This window comes from Caloenas nicobarica, chromosome 9 (assembly GCF_036013445.1).
Source record: "Caloenas nicobarica isolate bCalNic1 chromosome 9, bCalNic1.hap1, whole genome shotgun sequence".
Taxonomy (NCBI): domain Eukaryota; kingdom Metazoa; phylum Chordata; class Aves; order Columbiformes; family Columbidae; genus Caloenas; species Caloenas nicobarica.
Window position 1 is genome coordinate 6,396,285 of NC_088253.1, and position 20,525 is coordinate 6,416,809.

A 20,525-nucleotide genomic window follows, 5' to 3' on the forward strand; every position below is an offset into this window, starting at 1 on the left:
GTGACAGTCACCAGAACGCACACAATTGTCAGTGGTCTTGTGGGAGCTCTGGGGTGTCGCTCACCCCACAATGAATAGGGAGAGGAAGGAGGAAACTGCAGTCAGCACTATCTGTATAAGTACATCCGCTAACAACCTGTGCTTCGTCAGGTGTAAATGTATGCACAGTTCAGCACTTCAGCAAGTGCTCTCCTTCTGTAGAGGCACACACACACACGCTGCTGATGTGTTTTTAATAGGTATGTCCTTTTTGTGATGTTATACAGTTCCAAAATCCTACCCAGATTAACAGTGAAAAAATAAACACTTTTTTTTGCCACTGGCTTCTTGATATCCTACAGGAACAAGAATGGTACTGGGTTTAGTTTGTTTTAGACTATCCAGGTGAGCATCCACTCACCTGTGTAAGCCCCTGACCTATCTCACCTTTAGCCACTGAATCACCTGCTGGGACAGCCATGTGATTTCCCTGCTTTCATCCAATATAATAAAGACAATGAGCTAAACCAGCTTACAGATCATTCTGTCTTCCTGGCCACGAAGTAACTTGATTTGTGTGCTTCCAATACAAGGAGGACATAAGGACTTGTTTGGTAATACTGTCAAAATGATCCCTTAAACTCCACGGGCGCATGCTCTGCCCACCGCAGCTCTGTGTGTTGCAGGTCTCTGCTGACTTTGGCAGGATGGTGCGTGGGGAGGAGAGTCAGCTCGGTAAGTCACCCACAAACTGCCCGGCTGTGCCGGGTGGCTGTGGCCAGGGGATGCTTCCAGGGGTGGCCTCTGTGAGAAGACACCAGGGGCTGTCCCATGCCAGACACAGCAGGAACTGTCTCCACAACGGACCCACCACAGGGAGCAGCTGAGACCATCAGCAAAGCTGGTGGCCTCTCTGTGAAAATGTATTTAAGAGCGAGCAGAATGCTGCACAGCGGGGAAAAAGGCATGAGACACAGCCCTGCAAGCACCAGAGATGAAGGAAAAGGACTAGGTGCTCCAGGTGCTGGAGCAGGTGTTTCCCTGCAGCCCATGGAGGACTATGTCAGAGCAGATGTCCACAGCGCAGCCCATGCTGGAGCAGGTGAATGTTCCCTGAAGGAACTGCAGCCCATGCAGATCCCACAGAGGAGCAGGTTCTCCTGGCACAAGCTGTAGCCTCCATGGAGAACCCACGCAGGAGCAGACTTGTCCTGAAGTACTGCAGCCCGTGGGAGGATCCACACTGGAGCAAGGGACACGTGTGGAGGAAGGAGTGACAAAGAGGAGCTGTTATGGGCTGGCTGCCACCCCCTGCTCCCCATTCCCTCTGCATCGCTCGGGTGAGGTAGAGGAGCTGGGAATGAAGGAGCGAAACCGAACCTGGGAAAAAGGGGTGGCATAGGGGAAGGTGGTTTAGTATTTGTTTCTCGTTGTCCAAATCGATTTTAATTGGCAATCAATTCAATTAATTTTCCCTATGTCCAGCCTGTTTTGTCTGTGACAATAATCGGTAAGTGATCTTCCTGTCTTTATTCTAACCCATGAGCTTCTCCATCTTATTTTCTCCTCCTGTGCTGTTGAGGAGGGAGAGTGAGCGAGCAGCTGGGTGGGCACCTGGCCAAGGTCAACTCATCACAACAATGTATGAGTTTCAGTAGGAAAAGAGACCTGATGTTGAGTTGTATAACTTTAACCAAGAAGCATAAATTAAATATTCTTATGTCTACCTGAAGCGTGCAGGGTGTTCAGTTTTGGCACTCTCCAGACATTAAGGTGGAATATGTGTTGTAATGCAACAAATTTGATCCTTCCGTAGCTTCTCAAATCAAAGCAGCCAGGACAAGCACCACTTTTTCCCCCTTGCCTCCCTTCACCCTGCCCGGCCCTTTGCAGACTTCTGGAAGCAGCGTCAGCTCCAACCACCTCACCAAATCCTGCTCTCTGCCTCTAAAAAGCTCCACTGCCACCAAGGGCCGGGGGGGATGTTTTTGCATGGCTCTCTTCTTTTTGTCTTCGTGCTCTTTCCCTCCGTTCCTTGTCAAACTCTAAGAAAAGCTCTTCAGGGCCACAGAACTAGGGGCAGGTTTGGCCTCAAAAAAATTTCAGTCCCATGTTCCTGTCTCTGTAGATCCCAGAGCGTTGCTGTAAAGTGTCAGGCTCTGCGTTGGCTGCTAACTAACAGCAGCAACACTTAACAAAGTTGAGTGAGGATGATGTTTAAGCATTTCTCATCCTAAGGAGCTACTGTGGCAGCTGTGGAAGGCTCCTACAGTCTGGGTGTGATCTGAATAACCTCTCTCACTATGGTTCACATTAAAAATTTTGATTATCTGTCAGACGGCTGCTCCCCTTCTCTTGAGCTATCAGAGTTGCAACACTCTGTAGAAGTCATTTACTTGCCAGCGGTACCGTTAGCCCTTTGTGAACGATTAAGCTGAGGTCGGAGGTTGTAATATATCAAATTTGCGGACCGTATTAAATTTTATTTTTACTGAAAGGAACTTTTTGTCTCTTTTATCAGGAGGAAAATTAAGCTGTGAACTGGAATTCCATCAGGCTGTCTACTGTGAAGCCCTGTGGCTTTAGCAAAGGGGCAGCGGTGGTCAGAAATGACACTCAAGAGGTAAATTTATTTCTTTTTTATTAAAAAGGATAAGTTATGACCTGTACAGTATATCTTAAAGAAGGAGGGAAGTTAACACGATACACTGTATTTTCCCATTGCTTTTAAAAAGCCCGATATTGCAGCGTACGGAGTTCTGGATGGGAGGGAAGGGGGTGCTGAGCCCCCACTGAAGTTGGGGGTACGGACGTGCCCCCCTCCCCGCCTGCCCCGCTGGCAGCAGCCTCTGCTCCTGGTTATCAGATGAAATGTGGGAGGTTCTCTTCTCCTCTGAAAAGGGCATGGAAGTGTGAGATAAATATTCTGCCTGTCTAATTAGAAATGGACAAGGGGCTCAGGACAGGCTTTTGGAAAATATTTTCTATTTGATTCTGGAGTTGAAAGTTTCTTGAGGTAAGATTTTTAAAACCTTTGAAAACATGTCTTCAGTGTGGGCCTCTTATCTCACCAAAACCACTTGGAGTTTTGCCACTAATTTCTGGGAACTGCATCACTTTGAAAAGTTCTGTTCAGATTTACTGTCTTTGCGAATTTTTGCCATTCTAAATAATTGATATATATTTAATAAATGGAAATAATTTTATTATAAAACCAAACTACAGTGAAACCCTGTCACTCCCTGGTTTACAGAGAGCGGATGTTTTGGGTTCTGAACACCAAGTGAGAAATTCCCAGATGTGCTGGGTATCTGGTCAGCACCCAGCCAGGCTGACGCTGCCTTTCACCTCTCTGGGGCTGTATTCTGCAGTTTACTGGAAGGATTGTCCTTTGGACCTAAACATGCATGTATGCGCTTGTTCTCTTCATATGGATATGAGATGCCCCTTTCTGTCCTGCACATATATCAAAATACGTGTGTGAGCCTCAGTAACTCGCATGCTGACCTCGTCGCTGTTTGTACGCAGCTGGCCAGCTGTGGTTTACACACGGACATGTTTGATTTTTGTGTGCAGTGATGATATCAAATTAGGCTGCAAGGATCCAGTGACCTTTTCATTTTTCTGTAAGCTTAAAGGTTTGCCCAGCTATATTTGATGCGGATTTCTCCTCCGCTCTTTGCTGCACAGTGTTACGTTCCACTCATCCATATCTCCTGTATTTCCACCCAAAAGAAGGTGGAATTTCAACAGCAAGAAAAGGGATTCTATTGTGCTCTGTATAATTTGAAAAACACCCTGTGGGATGAGTTGTGTAATTTTAATATTCGTTATCTCAAATGTAGACAATACAGTAGACCGTAGTAGGAAAGGCTGATTAGCAGATCTCTGAAGATAGTTTTTTCAACTTGGCACATTATTTGGTGATAAGCGAGTAAAACAGTTTCTCAAGACCTGAATCTTTGGTACTCAAAAATGCATTTTAATGGCTGTGTGGGAATCAACCTTCACTAGACACAAACAGGGAGCTCATGAGCCACACACAGAGAGAACTTACTTGCTTTATAGGTCTTAGGCCTCACTGGTGAGCAGCTGAGACCAAGGGAATTCTGTTTCTGTCTCCAGCTCTAAATGAAAGACTGGTTGAGAAGGGAGAGGGGAAGGGGAGCATGCAATCAGTCCAGAAAGTGAATGGTAATGTTTTAATTACAATTCTATTGTTATTCTTTCTATTCGGCTGTTTGGGGTTATGTAGTTTGCATATTCATTCATTTAATTCTCACAAAGGTTTTGTTGGTGGTGTTTTTGTTTGGCAAAAGTTTCTTTCCAAAAAGAGAACAAACTTGTCATTAACAGGCTATAAGGGAAATAATTTTTTTTAAAAAGCTGTTTTCCCCATTCTCAAAGATTTCTGCAGGGTAAGGATACATGGTGGTTATCATTTTGAGGAAATATTTTTGTAGACAAGTGCAAGTGAAATTAAGAAACTTAGCCAAATATAAAACTCCTCTAACCATCACCCAATGCAGTCAAAGCAAACTGATAATTTTTATAAAGGCTGCAGTAATTGCCAGTTCCCTTCCTCAAACAAAGTTTTTCAGGGAATTCCTTCTGTTAAAAGCTTCAGTGTAATACAGCGCTACATACTGTGTTAATTTCTTTCCCATAGAAGACATGTATTCACAGTATTTTTTGTTTGTTTCTTTTTAGCAAATAATGTTTAACTCATAGCAGACTTCCAGCTCCCGTGGAAGAGAGAAGATGCTTTTGCCCCACACAACCTTTGCGTCTGAGGAAGTAAGTTGATGTCCTTGTAGAAACACTATCAAAACTACAACCTTCTCGACTAATTCTTCATGTCCTGTCAAGAATTTTTCTCATTATATGGACACTTCTCGGGGTTTGGTGTCAGTGTGGACTAGACTCATAAGATCTTGCTGTGACAGTGGGCAAAGCTGCAGCCTCTTCCATCTCCACAGCTGCTTGGAGAGGAACTGGCATTCCAGTTCTTGCTCTGAGATCAGGACAGTGTTAGAGGTCTTTCTTCAAGCCGAAGCCAACCTCAGGTGTTCTTGGGACATGCACATGTACTGGAGCAGACTGGGGCACTGCATGAGCATAGGCCAGGGCTTGGAAAATGGGCTTAAAGTTGATTTGAGGAACATTTTCTGTCATCGTAGAGTTAGTCATAACAGTCATTTCAGCCAGTAGTGCTCTGATGGCTTCTCAGAATGATGGTGTTCTGGGCATCTTCTGCACATGGCCAGGGAGCAGGGGAGGCCACTGCAGACCCCACTCATGTAAGCCATCTCCAGCTGTCACCGGAGATACTGTAAAGCAAGTCCCCACCACAGGTATTTCCTGCTGCCGTCAGGTGATGTGTAGTGACTTAAACGGTTGCCAAGGATGAGACAAGAACAGGCTGCAACAGCCAATATTTAATGAGTGTATCCTGAGTTTTTTCAGAGTAATTTCCATATTTATACATACTATATTTTAATATGGCTTGCCCATCTACTCTTTTTCCCTAGCCTATGCTGTCTCCAGGCCTGAGAACTTTGTCTTTCCATTGTGTTCTGTCTCCCAGGCATAGTATAATGACAAACCAATTCCTTGCTTCCTAGTTAATGAATAGTCTCTAGTTTTTTCAGGCAGGAGTGTTAAAGAAAGCTTAGCTTTTAGCTATTAAAAAATATTCAGTGATATTTACGACAGATTTTCCACTTCTTCTTTCCTGCTGAACATAATCTTCAAGATCATTAAAGGGAAATTCTGAGATTTTCCATGCTCAGTGCTAATGTAGCACTTGTTTCATAATGAAGCTTGAAATGGTGGGGTTTTTGCTCTGCACACTACTAATGCTAAAGTCCACATCCTTATCTGATAGAAAACACCAAGAGCTCCACTGAAGTAAGTGAAGTCGGGATAATTTGCATCGGTTGAGGATGTGGCCCTATATCTGGTTGACATTATCATGCCTGCTACAATGTGGGCACCAGCTGGGGTGCTGCTTCATTCCTGTGTGGGGTAGGAAGGGCCTCAGTGGGGGAGAATGAAAGTGGAGAACGGCCATTGCTAGCACGAGTTAGGAATGAGCTGCTTGAAGTATAAGAAGATTGAAATAAAAAGGAAAACTCACCGTAACATAGTGAGACGCAACTGAAAGGACGTGAACTTAGGGAGGTTGCTCCGCTTCATGTTACCCCGGAGGGATTAGTGCCCAGAACAGCTCCCCCAGCCCACGTCTGTGATCAGGGGTGGGAAACTTCTCCCATGCCCTGGGGTGTGCAGGTCAAACTGAACTGCTTATGGGCTGTACCTCAAAGCCATATGGAGGCTTTAACTACTACTGTGCAAAAGGCTCTGTTTCTCAGGTGGAGCTGGCAGGAACCAGTTCTTCAGCAGCTGCGTTGGCTTTTTATTTGCATTTGGATGAAAACCAAGAGGTTGCCTTTTTTTCCAGCCCCCGCCTCTCCGACTTTCAATATAACTATCTCTACTCCTTTAAGCTGCCATACTTCTTTAACATCGATGCTGTTTGCAGTGCTGTTGAGACCTGGTTCTGGGCTTTCGTTTCACAACACTTGTGCCATAATATTCTCCACTGGAGGAGTCTTGCTAGAGGCACTGTCTCCCCTCCATGCCCCGGAAAAACCCCTCTTGTCTCTGTGGCACAATACAAACTTCTGGGATTGTCATTCTGTCCGGATTACTGAAATAGCTGTAAAATACAATATGCATTTTCAGTAGGTTGAACTGTTCCTTGAGCTAAATGAAGAGATCCTAAACAGCAGAAGAAATAATGTTTTTACTCAACTTTTTTTTTTCCCAAATACATTTTTGCAGTAGCCTTTCATTAGTAATCTTCAAGAAAATAAAACCTTGTGAATACTTGACGCAGCTGGCGTTAAAATAAGAACAGAATTCCTATTGAATTGAATAAGGCCAGGCTGGGGCTCCAAGTGAAGGTAAACACAATTTTTAGTTCCTTTGCTCTCCTCCTTGACCGATCCAGCAGTTACACATAAGAAAACTGGCCAGCTGCAGGGTGGTGATTCAAGAAGGATGGATGTGCTTCAGAATCCATTGCTCCAGCTGTCTCTGGCTGTTCTGGTGAGCCCAAGGCTTGTACTCTTCAGCCCAGGGATAGGGAATTACAAATTTGTGCTGAAATAGAAGCCAGAGTTCAGAGTGAGGACACAGTAGAACAAAGCCCATTGGTATGGGAGAATTATAATAAATTGCATGAACAAAGCATGATCATTTCAAATTCTTGCCAAATGTGACTTGTGATTGTCACTTTTCTTGGGAATATGGCCTTGCTAACAAAAAAAAAAAGAAAGAGAGAAGCTGGTGATCTCTTTGGAATTAAAGGTTTAGGATATGACATGAAGAATTAGACGTGGGCCTCCTGTTAGCAAGAATGTTGACCTCCACACATAGTTCTGAAAATAAACCCTATCTCCAACTCACTTGGGTTTTTTTTCCCTTCCGCTAAAGAACAGGCATAGATGTCATCGAGGAGGAGAGTAGATCTCAGGATTGGAAACTTCTCATGTCATTTTCAAATGCAGTTGTAAAACTGAGTGATGACATGTAGGTGTCCGCACCCAAAATATTTACAGATCAAACCGTGAGGGTGCCTAGTTTTTATGGTGGCAATAGAATATTGCTTATTATTTCCTGGTAAATTTTTAGGCCTCAGTAATTATTATTAAAAAGAGAGAGCTGTAGCAGATTTGAGACTACAATTCGTAAGCCTGGCTTTTTACTATGGATTTACAGTCAAGAGACTGTTCTGTGACATCCAGGCCCCTTCAACAATCTTTATCATGAGCATGTGCTTTTGGCAAGTAGCTCCACTGAAGTCTGGGCAAGTGATGATGACACTTTCAAGTCAACAGCAGCATAAGGTGGCAGTAAAACATAATGTGCAGAACACTCAACTGGGACTCATAACATCGAGTCCCACTGCAGCACTGGGTGTGATTTGGATTTTCTCTGTTTCCTTCTGTGCAAACAGTGATGATCTCTTTTTGTGAAGTTCTTTGCTGTCTGCAGAAGACAAGTACTGTAAAAAGACTTGCTTGCTGTTATGCATATCTTTAAAACAAAGCTTAATGCTTTGGCGCTTTGCTGGGTTGGGGTCGAGCGTGCTTAGCACTTTGTGTGATCGAGCTGTAGATTACATAGGCAGCGGTTTGTAATAAGAGCCTTATCACTAACAAAAACCCCTTCCGTCATTATCAGACAAGAAACAATCGTATTTTTAAAATGGTTGCCAAATGTGTTTATTTGAAGATGGTTGTTTCTAGCATGGCTCAAACCATTGTGTGGCAAGTGTTCAATTGCTTCCCACTAAAGCCAACATTTATAGCTTGGAAAACGCTGTTAGATAAATGTCAGTTTCTGCCATAATTTGTAGAATCAATACAAACTGAGTTGAAGAATCACAAACAGTAATGTGAAAATAAAATGATCTGCGTTATGGTTTTTAAGTAAATGATGATGAACTAATAAATGCCATTAGCTGCTGCCATTACTTTGTTGAATTTAGCTGATGTTACTGTGTTGACTTTAAAAGCTATCAGCTTAACTATATAAATCCATTTGACATGTCTTTATTCAGATAAAACTTTAATACTGCAAGTGTAGCAAATTAGATGCAAATGCTCTTTTTATTTTAAGTATATTTAAAGCTGCCTTTTCAATGCAAATTTTACAGGAAATCTCAACAAGCTAGGACAGACATCTTAGCTGTCAGTGTGCAGCACTTTCATTTCGGTCTCAGGCATGGGAGCTGCGTTTTGTCCCTGCAGACTGAGATAATTAAAACTACAGAGAGATGGTTTTAAATATACATGATACACAGTTACTTAAATTGTGGGATAATGCATAAATGCAGCCCTTAATATTTTTGATAGCACAACACTGACCAGATAATATAGCAGAGTGGATTGTAGAGAAAGAAAAAAAAAAAAAGATTTTTTGTATAAACAGTTCAGTGTTTTTTCACTTTTCACCTGAATTATTGTGGAATTATTTCGGAGGCACAGAAATACCAATTAAAAACCTGGGCTGTGAATGTGCTCATTGAAAAGATACTGATACCATAAACTTTTTTTTTTTTAATTATGCTTTAACTTCTTTGTTTTTGAGCAGTCCATAACCTCCTTGGAATACATATCTATTTCAGCTTTCATTTGCTGAACCCCCTGAATGAGTTTATCCAAACAATGTGAATTTACTCAGATCTTTTTAAAATCCCACATCTCTTGTGGTTGATAAAGCTGACTTTAGCTAAGAAGAGTTGGATCAGGGTGATTTAAATTTCACAGTGAAAATGATAAGGGCTTTACTAGAAATAATAAGCACATTCAAATACTGTCATGGGCAAACAGTTGAATGTGCAGTGAGAAATTTGGCAAGGCTAGTCTTTTTCAGTGTTGATTTAATGAAGTAATGGATAGTAAAAAAGAAAAAAAATAGAGACTTGCATTCAGAGGTAAACTTATGTTAATTCCATATCAGTAGTTTTATAAAGCTCTATTCATTAAAAGGCAGCATTAATGCCCTAATAACTTTTAAAATGTCACGCTGTTTAAAAACAACAAAACCCCTAAACCAACCCACCAGCTAGGGAAGAAGAGTCTGTTTTGGCAGCTCTTTGCAAACTGGCTGAGTGATACCCTGTGATTGTCATGGACCGCATGTCACTTTGTTGAGCCTGAGGATAACTTGTGTTTCAGGGAAAGAAAAAGAAAAACCAAAAAACATCAACAAACCCACATCCACTTAAGCTCCAGGGCAAACAATCACGGTCCACAGTTTAAAATGGTTTTGAACATTTGCTTGTCCATTGAAAGAGCAGAGAGCCTCACCTTTCTGATTCAAATGGGGCCGGGAATCTGCGCAGCCCCAGTTGCAAAGGATGGCTTGTCTGGAGCTGTTACATTTGCAGGATCAAAAGGTTCAAATCTATGAATCCAGATGTGCTTTTGAGCGATAGGACCAGCGCGGCTGTTGAACGCGGGTCGGAGGGACAGCACGGCGAGGAGCAGGAGGGGAGATTTTTTTTTTTTTTTTTTTTTTTTTTTTTTTTTTTTTTTTGAGGCGGTCGTTCAGACGCTTTATAGCCCTCATTAGCGGGGTTTGTGTACGGCAAGGAGCTGGCATCCAGAATTAGTGAGGGCTGATCAGTGAGGCATCAGGAAAAAAGATAAATCTACTGTGTATGGCGCTCGCAAGAAGGGGCGAGAGCGAAGGAAAGGGAAGAAGCATCACTGTGTTGCCAAAGGGCTGAGGTTAAGAATCCCTCGGTGCAATTTAACAGTTTTTAATTCCTACATTTTAATGCCTCGCAGGCCATTGTGTCAGTCTACTTTAGCTCCTCCGAGGAGCCATCTCCCTGCTGCCGAGTGGATTAACCCTCCGAGGGGCTGCCGGGTCCTCCCCTGCTGCCCCCAGCCCCGAATTTGGGCTTCCAACCTGCCAGCACCAAACGCTGCAGCGGCTGATGCCACCGCCTGACAGGCTCTAAGTGGGATAAGCTTTGCTTTTCACAGCTGTCCCTATGATCTTTATTTTCTTAGCTGTCTTTTTTTTTTTTTTTTTTCCCCTCCTTAAGGAAGGTGGTAAAAACCTAATAGAAGGCTTCCTGCCATCAGCGCAGGGGAGAAGCGGTCATTAGCAGACAGGGAGAGATCAATATTCCTGCCCAACCTTACTGGTTGCAGTTCCAGTCAGTAATTGTATAGCTGTTATAAATCCATGAATATCGTGTATAAGGAAAAAACCTAATCTCTTCAAAACAGCTTATTTCCATACTTAAGGACCAGAGAACTACAACTCACTTTGGCATTGACAACTTCTCTGTGTTTGGTAAACAGATTTTGCAGGAATAAAATTATTCTAAGGTTAAAAAAACCCCCAAAAAACAACAAACCAAACAAAACAGAAAGGAGAAAAAACCTACAAGAAAAACTTACGAGCTAAAATTCCCCCATCCACCATCACACACATATTTCCTGCATTTGGCTCATTACTGGACAAGTATGTCCTTTAAGACCCAGAGATTAATGAGGCATTTTACGAGACTAATACATTTTAAATTTTAACACTAGAGTTAGCATCTATAATTGTACAATTATACGTTCGTTTAGATTTTTTTAAAGATAACTAATCACAGGTGACTAGAACTGTGTGAAGAGGCACAATTTATGTTTCTCCTGCTGCAGGAGTACTAAATCATGCAGGAATTGAAATTGTTTTCCTTATGACAGATAGCTCAGGCAAGATTAGTCAGTCACTGTTTCAGATATAATGCTTTTTTTATTACGCATGCTTTATGTGGGACTATTATATTTGTAACGTATATTTCTGCATATAGTGAATTAACTATTGTGTAATGCAAGGACCAAGAAAGAATATCATTAGTTCTCGCTATCCTGCCGTTTTGAGCAGCTGGTGAAATATATACCAATCAGCCAACAGCCAGCTTCATGTTAACATGTATAACAAAGGCTGAACGGCTCCTGTTTGACAGAACTTTACCATGTAGTAATAAATAAGGCTGAATTATTGATGATGATAACTGCTAATATTATTATGACCTCAATTAAGTGCTTTTTTTCAGACACATTAGCAACAAAAGGTCTTCTCTTTGCTCATTGCTGGTTTTTTTTCAAGCTCCGCTTTACATTAAAATCGAATTGATCAAACCTATTTGCCATTTCGCTGTGAGTGGATAACCATAATGGGTAATCTATCAGCATGGTGCTCCCCTTAAAGCTATTAACACCTTTTGTTGTTTTACTCAAGTTTCTGAACGTGCTGAGAGGTTCAAAAAGGCAAACCCTACAATCTGGTAGGATTGCACAGAGCTGTGACTTGTGGCACTCTTTTAATTACCATACTTTTTAAACTCGACGGTTAAATACTGATATTTCTGACACTAAGTAAGTCTTTATTTACTTATGAAGCTGTGAGACAGCTAAATTAAAGCTGATTAGCAAGATGGCAGCTCTGCTGCTTGCAGCTGAGGTGAGTTTAGCTGCAGCGTGGCATCTCCCCACAAACAGCTGCTTGACTCTTAGTCACTGGGGCTGAGATCACTCAGCAGCAAAGGCAAATAAAGGCAGCTTAGGGTTTTTTGCCCTTTGGCAAATTGGCAAATTGTGTTAGTTACATGGACATGCGTGTACAGCATGGAGCGGGCGGTTTGTTTGTGAGAGAGCTTTTGTAAAAGGCAGAGGGAGATAATTTCTAGGGACAGGCTGGGTAGTGTGCGTGCTTGGGGAGTTGTGGGATTACACTCATTAAAAAGCGAAGAGCTAATGAAATAATAACAGGAAGACTGAATAAACTGGAGAATACAAATATGGTCCGGCTGTCTCGAGAAGGTCGTCTCTTCGCTTGAGCCTCGGATTAAGATTTCAGCCTATCTGGAACCATTCCTCAGGTTTGAGCGTATGGATTTTGGAGACTCGCCTTGCTAATACTTGTATGGGGCTGAATGGAAAAAGATAGAGAGAATTCCTTGTTTACTCGCTCACGTCAAGCCTGGTCTAAGAGCCCTGTTTGAGTAATGCTGATGCAATGGCTGAGTTAAAGTAGGTGGTGCCTGCGTTCACCAGCACAAAACCCTGGTAATATTCTTGGTGACAATTTGAACGGAAAAGCCTGAACGGAACAAGCAGGGAAGTAGTTTTTTCCCTGACTTTTTTTTTTTTTTTTTGTGGTGTGGTTTGTTGTTGTTTTTTAATTCTCTCTGTTCAATTACACTGCTAGTAGCATTGGTGAGTGTCCTGCTGGTGGAGGAGGAGAAGCCCAGCTGGAGCCTTGGCCCCTGCATGGTTTGCGTTGTTGGAGGGAGCTGCTGTCAGCAGAGCCAGAGGCTCCTGTTCCACTGTGTGTTCAGGAGAAGTGGGAGCACTTCGGTGGGAACCTTTGTGTGGAGTTGCACAGTGCGTGTAGGTTTGGGGAGAGAGCACAGTTAATTTTCCTCAGCCAGAAAGGGGGAAGGTCTCTGCCTTGCAGTCAAATGCATCCTCAGGACCATGCAAGGCTCTTGCCCGTGTCATTTCACCTGAGAGTAAGAGTTTCATGAGTTCCTTTGTAATTATTCTTACATCAAATTCTTTTAATTGTGGAGGCCACAAATGAAGACAGGAATCCTTGTTCATTGCTGGCACAAGGAGAGTCAGTGCCACTGATTTAAACCAGGCTACACCTTTTGTGATGTTAATGCCAGCAGTGGTTTGGGCCTTTTGCTTCTACTTATATAGTGAGTCAAAAGCAGGGTGAAATGAAGAAATATTTGTGTTGGCTTCAAAACCAGATTGAAGATAAATTGCTGTTAAGCTCTAGTTCTGTCTAGCTGTTGATACATGTAATATGGCAAATTAATTAAAAGCTTATTCTCACAATATATAGGGATTTCAATTGTTTTGAAGTGGTAGTTAGTCTTTCAGCAGCTAGAGGATACCACATGACTGAGTTATTCTAGTAGACCGGTGCTTCCAGAAGCATATATTTCAAGTAGCTAAACACACTTTGTTTCTTCATGTCAATCACCTTTCATGCATTTTTATCTTGTGTTGAAAAAAACCAGAACTGTCCTTTCCCCGTTTTATGACTGTCCTGCAAAGCAAAGTATGAAGTAGGTTGATGACAGCTCATTCATCTCGCTGTTTTTGAAAGGGAATTTCCTACTGGATATCATGCAGAGATGCATTTTTCGAAGCCCACCCACCTTGTACTAGTCTCCCTCCAGGACAGACTGCATTTTCCTAAGGTGTTTCTCGCAGGGGAAAACGTGCACTATCAAACAGCAGGTTTCTTAATGGTATATAGCGATGTTGACTTTACTGATGCTTCAGCTGCTGTTGTCTTAATCTAGACTGTTGCTCATATGTCAGCTGGAAACAAAAATCAATAAGCAATGAGAATGGGAGTAAGGGGAAAATGGAGAAACAAAATGGTAAACAAGAATTTGGTGTCTCCCCTCATATGCTTTGTTCAGCTGGTATGTGTGTTTTACCATTTCACAGGATCTGCAGATAATCTCCACAGCCTCCTACTTGCATGAACTGGGACCCTTCCCATTTTGTGAAGGAGGAAACTAAGGCACAATGGTTGGGGTAGTAACTGCTCTGACTCCCTCGGGTTTAGTAGCAGACAGTTGAGGCAACTTGCGCAAGGGTAGTCAGAATCTGGGTAGATATTCATGCCTACCAAGGCCTTGTTCCCAAGTGGTCTGAACCCAGGATGCCCAGATCTCGGTGTTTGTGGGTGCGTGACATAGGACAAGAGGAAAAGGCCTTGAATTGCGCCAGGGGAGGTTCAGATTGGACATAAGGAAAAAATTCTTCACAGAAAGGCTTGTCAGGCATTGGAAAAGGCCGCCCAGGGAAGTGGTGGAGTCACCATCCCTGGAGGGGGTTAAAAGGCGTTTAGACGAGGTTCTTAGGGACATGGTTTAGTGCTAGAGTCGGTTAGGTTATGTTTGAACTCGACGATCCTGAGGGTCTCTTCCAACCGAAATGTTTATAAATATATAAAGGGTGGGTGTCACGAGGATGGAGCCAGGCTCTTCTCGGTGACAACCAACAGTAAGACAAGGGGTAATGGGTTCAAGCTGGAACACAAGAGGTTCCACTTAAATTTGAGAAGAAACTTCTTCTCAGTGAGGGTGACGGAACACTGGAACAGGCTGCCCAGGGAGGTTGTGGATTCTCCTTCTCTGGAGACATTCAAAACCCGCCTGGACGCCTTCCTGTGTAACCTCACCTAGGTGTTCCTGCCCTGGCAGGGGGATTGGACTAGATGATCTTTCGAGGTCCCTTCCAATCCCTAACATTCTGTGATTCTGTGATTCTATGATTCCGAGTTCCCGGAGCTGATGCTCTCATCTGCATCCCTCTGCCGGCGGGTGGGCCGGGTGGCTGGCCGTGCGCGGCTCCCCGCGGTGGAGCTGCGCGGAGCTGCGCGGGGCAGCGCGGACCCACCGCGGGCAGCGGGGGCGGGGAGGAGAAGCGGTGCCGTCTGCCGACAGCACGGTCACACGGTCCAGACGGGGAGATCATTAACTAAGGCACCGAAGCAGCCACATCTGTGACTTGAACACTCCGTCTTTTGGTCTCTACTGCTGTGTTTACCGCTCCTTAACGCGGCATTGTTTACTCACAATTAAACTCTTCGCCATTAATTTAGCTGGCAGACGCCGAATTGGTCACACGGAGCAGCTCCCAGAGCGCAGGCAGATGTGCTCTGCACACTCGTTTAAGCACGGACGTCGTTCGGCAGCAGCGCGGGGCCGCCCGCTCCCTCCCGCGGGCAGCGGCGGTGCCGCCACCGGCGGCCGCTCCGGCTCCTTCTCCCGGGCCCGCCCGCTCGGGGTGGGAAGCGTTGATTCTTGTCAGCCTGAATTTCACACCGGAGATAACAGATGCTTGAAAGCCAGGCGCTGCTCGGAGGAGATAAACACTTTTTCTTTTCTTTTTTTTTTTTTTCCCCCCCCTCCGTTAATTAAAACGTATCTGTAAATTTAAACGGAGATGGTGGGTCTAATAAGTTTTGAACTGGTGACAAATGTCAACGGCAAAAGGCCCGAGATAAGGCAATGTCAGATCCGTATGCGATGGTGCGTATCTTCACCCTGCAGTGAGCTGGAGCATTGCACCGCGGGGCTCCACGGTCGGTGCTGGGGGTTCACGCCAGAGTTTAAAACCCATAACAGGGAGTTCCCGGGAAATGGAGGGAGCCCCACTAGAAGAGAGACTGGTTTGTGCATGTCTCATGGTGAAGCTGGGAGCTTCACTGGTTTTGAATATTTGCTATTTCCTTAAACTTCTATTTTGATTCATTTGCCTAAAAGAAAGTGCTGCAATGTACCTGCTGTGTGTATGGATCTATTATATCTATTCCAAAGCAGCAACTGATGCCCACCTATAGAATACACATAGGTTTCTTTCAAAACTGTCTTTGTCCTTCCCTCTCAGCTCTTTGCTAGTTATGGAATCATAGAATCATTTAGGTTGGAAAAGACCCTCAAGATCAAGTCTAACCAAGTTTTAGCAGGACCACTGTAGGCAATCATTTGAGTACCCAATCTATTCTATAAGAAGTGTAATTATTTCTAGTGGAACGTATGCGTGTGTTTTATGTTGAACACAAGACAACTAATTCTAACTGGGAAGAAAACAGTGGCAGTGGGATTCCATTCCTTACTGTAGCTCAATACGTTTACACCAGAAACCGTGGGAAGTGCCTGGTCTTGAGTCAGTCAACACTGCAACTGCAGTGTAGCTGCTTCTCTATCAAAGCGTGCAGTACGTTAGCAAGGCCCAGATTTATTAACTGCATTGCAGCTGGGAGGTTCTGCATGGGAACCGTGTCTGACCCAGCTGCCCTGGTAGCTCTCATATGCAATATTTTCTCCGTGCAGAGGAAGCACAGACAGAGTGACGTGCCTGCCTGGGAACGCACATCCAGTTTCTTCTCAGAAAGTGTCTCTTTCCTTCTTCCTTTATCACCCGTGTTTATCATGATGGTGAATTTGTGTCTTCTTTTTTCATGAGAAAGACCGTCTCATTCAGATAACCTGCTGAGGACTCATAGACTTCTGGCCACTTCTGGCTAGTCCTTTATTTAAAGTGTTGACTAAAAAGGACAGGTCTGCTGATTGCCTTTTGGTTCCCTAAGCTATTGCAGGGAGATGGTTTAATTTGAATTACTGAGCATTTCTGTACCAAGACAGGAACTCTGTCCTCAGTTCTGGCTTGGCTTTCCATGACCAGGTCTTTAGGACTTATCTGGTTGGTTATTAGGCATGCAGCCTTGGTTTTTTTTTCATAATACTGATGTACATATGAATATAGTAGCTTCTCAAGAGAGGAGAGCTGTATGCCCCTTGTGATGGGGTCAGAGTGCAGTCTGAGGCATCCTTAGGGGAAAAAAAAGGGTTTTGAACAATATAGGCTTAGAATTCCAAAATTCTGCTTAAAGTTGGTGATGTTTAGTGGCCATCCATAATAATTTTAATTTATCTATTTTACAATTTTCTTCTTACATTAGATTAGCTCCTGTTACATACTGATTATCTAAAAAGTTATTACATTATTAGATATTATTTTCAACTCAACAGCAATAATGTCATTATTTGAATTATTTATAATAGAGCTGCACGAATGATTCAAAGTGAACTATTTATTTGATCAACTTACTTTCTTTTGGTAATTGCAGTATACCTACAACCATGTTCAATTTCTTTAAATTTATTAGCGGACAAATACATAGTGCGTGCTTTTCTCACTGAATTGATCATATTTTTTGATACTTTGATCTGGAATGTAGGTGGCTTATTTCTGACCGCCCAAATAAATCAAAAGATTGTGCCTGTTCTTATAAGGCAAGTCTTACAAGTTCTGTGCAGATTTAAAATCTGGTTCCAATAAGTGGTTGTGTTGTACTGATTTGCCTTTTAAATTCACCTTCCTTGAAAACCAGTGAAATCAAATAATTTGAATGTGTTTAGGAAGTAAACACATGAGTCAGAAAATGACAGAAGTGATTCTGTTTAAAAATTTCAAGTCAAAATTAATAATGTTTTACTAATTTTTGCACTTTAGCTGGTTCCCGTTAAAAAAAAAAAAATAAAAAGGTGTAAAGTTCACAGGGAAACCGCAAGGTGCTTACACTGCTGTCTTGGAACTGCACATGTTGTTGATGCTTTGCAAGTTGGCTTCTCATTTACTGTCAGAGACAGGGAAAAAGCTACAGAGCAGTTGCCTTGTACACTGTGTCGGCTCTTTAGACTTCAGCCTGTGGTTTAAAGAAATAATGTATTCACTATTTTTAGTTTCTGTATGGCTCCTAAAATGCCCATTGGCCTATTGCAGGTCCCTAGGAGTCATACCTGATTTGAAAATCCATCTTCCCTCTTCCTACCTCTGTTCCAATGAGCCCCACTGAAACAGCAGGTACTTACAGACCCCTGCCTATTAGTTCCTGTCTCTTGCCATCATGCTCAACCACTTTGTTTCATCTTTTTCATGAGCTTATGGTCAGTCATCTGAATTAAGTGATGTTGTGAACTTTCCCTGGCTTGGTGGGCATGCTTGCATACATACACTTGTTTCTAGGTGGTACTTGCACACAGGTCTGTAATGTTTGCCATTTTATTTTTTTTTTTTATTATAATACCTGCGTGATTTAGTAACACAAGTGGCTTTTTTCAAAGTAACTTCAGAACCAGATGGTTGGTGAGAGTCCCTGGAACACTAAATTCAGCCCGGGGAGGAAGGCAAGGGAGCTGCGGGCTGGGCGGTACTGGTGCGGGGGCTGCTGCTGCCAGCTGTGGCCAGAGGTGCCCGGTGCCAGGCTGGCTCCAGCTGCGGCCAGAGGTGCCCGGTGCCAGGCTGGCTCCAGCTGCAGCCAGAGGTGCCCTGCGCTGGGATGTCTCCAGCTGCTGCCAGAGGTTGTCCCCAGTGGGACACGGCGAGCAAAGCGACAGACTTTGTCAGGGCTGTCGCTGCTGCGGGAGAATGACGGGACATTAACCCTTTAGAAATGCCCTTGCTAATTCTTGCGGTTTTGTTCCTGCGAGCCCGAGTTTCTCCTCCCTTGAAGCCGCCGCATTTTATTAGGTATTGTAAGTGGCTACACCTGCAGTTTTAAATGACTAACACAAATGTTATAATGGTGGCGATCAGTCAAAGAAAAAGTTCAAAGGTCAGTCTTTTGTAGCTGGTGAGGAAGAGCTGTGGGATAATAGCTTGTTAATGTTATTTACCTCATTCAGCTGAAAAACTTTCTGTACGACCCTGTTGTGTCAAGACATTTACGTGGGCAATTCTGGGCATTGTCATTTGAATAGGGGTTAAATTATTCTGTTTTGTCATTAAGTGATCCTTGATTGGCAATCCACCACACAATAGGTGATCATTAGGGAAAGGCCATAAAACTGTTACACCATTTAAGAGTGAATGGTGAATGAAGCCAGATATCTCCAGGACCCGTTCCCCCCGCTTCCCCCCCTCCAAACTACAGCTGCAGGAGGAGCAATTTAAAGCAGAAACGTTTAGAGGCTTGGAGCAATTTGGAACAATAATTTATTTAATATGTTTCCCAAATTTTGTTTTGGAAATATTTGCACTGAAGTGAACAGTGGATAAACCTGTTTATAGTTACCTAAGGCATGTCTAGTATTGTAAGGTCTCCTGTTTTTATCGTGCGGCTGTTGTGTTCTATTTAAAACCCAGGCTGTTCGAGTACTGAGACTGCATCAGAACATTAGCCCTGAAAATAAATGTGAACCGTGGCATGTTGGTTTCAGGTAAAATAAGGAAAATGAGTCAAAAGCCCAAATAAAATGAGAACTGGATGACACAGAAGGAAATGCAACTTGCTTAAAGAAAATGCCTCCAAATCCCGAAGGTAACAGTTCAAGGCCTGAGCCGCGGCTGTTGTGGGCGCCAGGCTGAGGGCTACCGTTGAGATGCAGACTGCGCTTTCCAACCCCAAATCCTCTGTTCTGTCAACAGATGTGACTACAGGCTTTGCAGTTCACTGTAAACCACTTAAACTGCTGTAGTGCTTATGGTGGGACAGAACTGAGGTTGTACAATACATAGATGAGTAAGGCTGCGGTTCTGCTGTGGTTAGACCTGTCCCAGAAGGGCTGCTGTGCTCCTCTCTCCTCTTTCCCCAGCATGGTCCTGGCCCGAGGTCCTGCCTGACCCCCTGCCGAGCCATTTCATCCCACTGGACAAGCCGGGAGGGGCACAGGACAGGACCACAGAACAACCTTCTGGTCCTGACTTGCATCAATTAAGTTGTTGTGGGACCAACACATGAGAAAATACTCATGCTGTAGTTAACCAGCACCTTCCACCCAACTTTACCTGACTTTGCCATCCTTAGTTTTTGCAGGCATGATGCTCTAGGTGACCCTGGGAGACAAGGTTTTCTAATGGATGTCCAAATAGTTCCAGCCATGCTCTTGGGAATGCTGATTTTTCCATGACTGAAAAGGCAACATAGCTTTTAACTAAAACTGCAAGGCTAATTAACTGCTTAGTGATTTGTCCTTGCTGCTTTATATTCCGATTATGATTGCGGCTCATCTCGCTTGAGAAAGAACATGCTCTGTAGCCTGCAAAAAGACTTATTTCTTCAACTACAATTAAAGATAGGATTCTTTCCCTGTAATTAAAGACAGGCTGTTTGTGTAAGCGGGCTACAAGCAGCCCGGGGTCCGCTGGGGAGGCTGTGGCGTGTTCCCTCTGTGCTTTCCTGTACCCCCAGACACGTAGTTAGACACCAAGTCTGCAAGCTTTTGCTCTTTTGCTTGACTTGGAAGAATCCATTGTCTTTCAGGGCCTTCGGAGAGTATCACGGTGACAAGTGTATGAGATCAGATGTGATGCTGTAAATCTGCCTTTAAAAGGAAAAAAAAGAAAAGAAATAGGAAAACAGCCACGTTTCCGCATTGAAGTTCCAGCATGGCAATAGTCAAAGATGTTTTGCATAGCAATAGACAAAGG